The sequence below is a fragment of the Helianthus annuus genome, chromosome 4, assembly GCF_002127325.2.
Source record: "Helianthus annuus cultivar XRQ/B chromosome 4, HanXRQr2.0-SUNRISE, whole genome shotgun sequence".
NCBI lineage: Eukaryota > Viridiplantae > Streptophyta > Magnoliopsida > Asterales > Asteraceae > Helianthus > Helianthus annuus.
In genome coordinates this window covers 5765789-5770673 of record NC_035436.2, presented here as the reverse complement: position 1 = coordinate 5770673, position 4885 = coordinate 5765789, and positions in this window count along the sequence as shown.

Below are 4885 nucleotides of genomic sequence, written 5' to 3'. Positions count from 1 at the left end.
CTTTATCACTTTTCCGGGTTATGGTTCGATTATTTTGTTGTTTTCTTGTTTTATTTGGATTTTAGGAGAAATAAAATTGTTAAAAAAGTTTGAAATTTTAGTTGTTTTTTGAAACTTTAGTTGGCTGATTTTGTTGTTTTAGTTTTAGTGTGTTTAAATGGTTAGTTACAAGAAATCAATAATTGAAACTAGGTCTTGATTTTAAAGTTGAATATTATGAAGTTTGGTGATGATTGTTTAATTGTTTAGTGTTGAAAATTTGTTGTATATGTTATATAGAGAAATATTTGCTTAGAAAAGTAGCTCTAAATGATGTTTTGGATAGATTTTAAAAAGGAATAATGGATTTTAATAATCTCAACTTTTAGCCGTTGGTCGGCAACGGTCCCAACTTAAAAAATAACCAGTGATGGTCACACCTTTACACATATTGTAAATCAATGGACCTTTACTAACAAAACCTTAATTTCTTTCTGTCTCATTTTCCTTTTCTGTTAGTAAATGTCCATTGGTTTACAATATGTGAAAAGGTGTTGGGACCATTGCTGGCCAACAACTAATAGTTGGGATTATTAAATCCATTATTTCTTTTCAAAAAATGAAAACTTTGTAGGGCGACATTTTAAATATGTTTGTAACGACGTTTGACGTGTTTTTGATGATTATATAAATTTTAGCTTGATGTTCTTTTATTTTACATGACTCGACCCGATATGAACCGATTTTTTTTTATATACCTAGGGCCTAAAATTTTTAAAAATATTCCGCACCCCCATGAAAAAATTCATGGGTCCGCCACTGGTTTTGATCCAGGGGCGGACCCAAGCCCAGCCCAAGGTGGGCGGGCGCACCCCCGGGGAAAAAAAAAATTAGTGCTAAGTTCCGTCGAAAATCCCGTCCGCACCCCTTGGAATTTTTCGACCGCACCCTTAAAATTTTTCGTCCGCACCCCTTAGGTAAAAAGTCTTATCAATTTATATTTTTAATTTTTTTTGTAAACTCTTATTTTTTAAAAAAATACTACCTAAATTATATAACTTTTAATACCTAACTAACTAAACCCAAATACACATACCTTTACCCACTTATAATTCCTAACTAGCTAGCCCACTAAGTCTTAGCCCATTAACCAAACCCAACAATATTTCAAACTATAATAAAATAATTAAAGGCCAAAACCTTTAGAAATTCTCTCTCTCTCTCTCTCTCTCTCTCTCTCTCTCTCTCTCTCTCTTGCGTCCCCGCACTGCCAACGAACAACATCACCCAGCAACAACAGTCCAGCAGCCGGCAACCACCGTAATCAGCCACCATACCACTGTCGTTTGACACCAAATCTAACCGGAATCCGAACACGGGTAAGTTTCTTTGTTATTTTGATGATTTTGGTTGATATTATAGGAGAAAAGGGGTAATACAGTTGTTAAATAGGTTTGAAATTTTGTGTGTTTTGACGTTGTTTATGGTTGTTTAGATGATTTTTAGGGTGATTATGTTGTTAATATATTTTTAGGGTGATTATATTGTTTATATATTTTTAGGGTGATTACAACTTACATTATGATTTCCAGGGCTTGAATAGTTGAAAATTAAAATTAAAATTGAAACATTATGTTATGGAGCGATGAACTTATGTTATATAGAGAGAGAATTGCTTAAGAAATTAGTTTTAGATGATGTTTTGAATAGATTTCAAAAAATGAAAACCCGTAGGGCGTCGACGTTTTAATTATGTTTGTAACAAGGTTTGACATGTTTTTGATGATTATATAAATTTAGTTTGATGTTCGTTTGTTTTACATGACCCGACCCAACCCGATACGAACCAATTTTTTTACTTATATATCTAGGGGCCTAAAATTTTTAAAAATGTTTCGCACCCCCATGGAAAAATTCCTGGGTCCGTCACTGTTTTGATCCCACGTTGCTTCATGTTGAGGTAGATGGCTATAAAGGGGAGCAAGTCAGGAGATGGAGCCACATGGTTGGTTCAGGTCCTCTTTAGTTCCGTCCAAGCTATTTGTGGCCAGTTCAAGGCATCTTTGCTTGTGCTTTAGTGTGTCTGAGACGCGTAACCTGAGCCTTGTTTGAGCACATAGCGCCCTTAGGACTACTATGGTTCAAACATTGTTACAATATAAAAATATGCAAATTTCCATGAGCGAAAACAGGTTTGTGGATATGTGAAATTAGGTGCCCCAATCAGTCAAAACTGGAGGGAACTGATTGAAATTAACAAGAACATTTTCAGTGGTCCAACACCATCCTCTTATGCTAATGGTATGCCATGGTAAAAAGTCAAATCTGTCTTGTGTATTTTTATCTACAAGATTTTGTCATCAGTGCTTTATTATTTGTCATATTTTTATTTCTATAAAAAAAATCCCTGCTAAGAAACCACTTGTTACAATTTCGTCAATCCGTTACAAGGTAGGTAACGCCTCCTTTTTATTGTTCTTGGTACAAGACATTTGTGTTTAGATACCATGAATTAAATTACATTTGTCTTGTTGTTTATGCAAGGCGATTTGTTCACATCTCACCAACAAACCATCACTTCCCTTACCAGAGGCATACACCCTTACCCACCTTATTTTATTTTTTTTTAATTATTTGTGAATTAGATTTGCTTAAGTGTTGTATCTAGTTGTCACCTTTGTGCTTTTCATTGATTCTTTGATAAACATGTTTGATATAATTCCTGATTGATGCACTCCATCTTTAGACCCTACTAATAGTTCTTGGAATCTCTCTTCCGTGGGGAGATCTTTTCGCTTCTGAAGGACCTAGCATGAAGTTATGGGATCATATCAATAAAATCAACAAAGATACTGAACCTTTCGCATCTGATATCAACAGTGATCCTTTTTCATCTGATATAAACAGCAATCCTTTTGCTTTTGATGATGTATTGCCCCCTGCAAAATCTGAAAATACCAGCAGCAACTGGGTGGACCTCTTTAGACCCTACTAATAGTTTTACTGCTTACAAGATAGATTTACAGTTGTAGTATCTTAATATTTTAAACGGTGCCTCTTTTCCTATAAGTGGATGATTCGAGTCGTGATAAAATAAGATTAGAAATAGTTTAGATGAAATGATGGAGATGTGTAGGTTGTTTAGAAAAATCCTATTTAAATCATAATCATCATTGATCACCCTTTAAATCTATCATAAATCTAGACCGCTTGATTTATTTAATTCCCCATAAATACCTATGGGTTCTACATCACACGCAATGATCAAGAATTCTCTGGATTCTAAAAGTTTACAGTTCCGTTTATTAGGGGTGTTCAAAACTATCCGTATCCGAAAATCCGATCTGAAATATCCGAAAATCCGAATCCGAAATATTTGAAAAATCGGATATCCGAAAGTTTCGGATTCGGATCGTGATAGTGATTTTCAAAATTTTTGGATATTTCGGATATCCGAAATATCTGAAAATTTAATTTTCATTTTTTTCGGATATCCGAAGTATCCGAAAATATCCGAAATATCCGAAAACTTATATTCGGATATCCGAAACTATCCAAAATATCCGTTTCCGAATATGAAAAAAATAATATAAAAATAAAAATTAAATAAAAAGTTGGATTGTCGGATATCCGTTTCACTATCTGAATCCGTATCCGAAAATTCAGATATCCGAATCGTATCCGAAAATTCGGATATCCGAATTTTCGGATACGAATTCGGATAGTGAAATCTGGTATTCTAAAATTTCGGATATCCGAATTTTCAGATATCCGGTTTTGAACACCTCTACCGTTTACTATGTAAAGTAAAACATTAAACCTAGTAATAATTTATTTACTGAAAAAATTCGTTTGAAAAATTAGAATTGAATGAATTTAATACCCGACAATACTAAAAAAAGTCGTTTGAAAAATTAGAATTGAATTACCGCCACGTTTGTATTTCCGTTGCGACGTTTTTGTGGTATGACAGAAGTTGGTATCAGAGCCAATGGTTGTTAGCGAACTAGAAGTTTTCTTGAAAAACTCTAGACTTCAACCGAAGAATTTTGAGAATTAATCCCAAAATTCATGAAGCCAACAAATAAACATGGATTTTGTCATGTATGAAAACTATAAAGAGTTTATGTGCATACATGTTAATCTGTTTATTTATGTCTTATGTGTTATTTTTCATTTGAACACACACTTACTTAGTATGGTTACATTGTGTCATAGATGTCGCACTCACACGAGATTATCGAGATTCACGACTCCGAGAGCGAGCATGAATTCAAGACCTCTCCGACTTCAGTCTTAACAGAGTTACCATGCACTACCTCACAGTTTGTTGACATGGCCAGTTTTACCTCGTCATTTTATGTTGGCCGTCAGGTTGACCCACGTTACGCCCATACGAGTAACAGTTGGATTGAAGATGACGATACGATTGTTCCTCCCTCCGTTCCGCAGTCTGAGTCATGAATTTCTACTACTCCTTTATTAGTGTACACTCGTCGTAGGAAGAGAACTCGACTCGCTGGAGACATAGCATCAACGTCTAGAGCTGCGACTGAGTCTGCTTTGAAAAAGCAGAAAATAGCTTGGGTTGACCGATGTTCTCATTGTGATCGTCAGATTGCTGCCTTACGCGGATACTTAGTGACGAACAAGGGCAAGATGAAAGATCTTAAAGGCCAGATGGATGGGTATGATGAGATTCAGGAGTTAGATGATAGTGCCATGGAAAGCACTCCACTTTTTAGTCGAGCCCAAACTCACTTCTTTTACCATTTTAGGTGTGAATGTTGAGTTAGCATAACGTGGCACCACTTTTGAAGGATTTGGGGTGCTCATGACACCGCTCAGGTGAGGCATGGAGGGCACAGAGGGGTTAGGTGTTAGCCTAGTAATGCTTGAAAGGGGA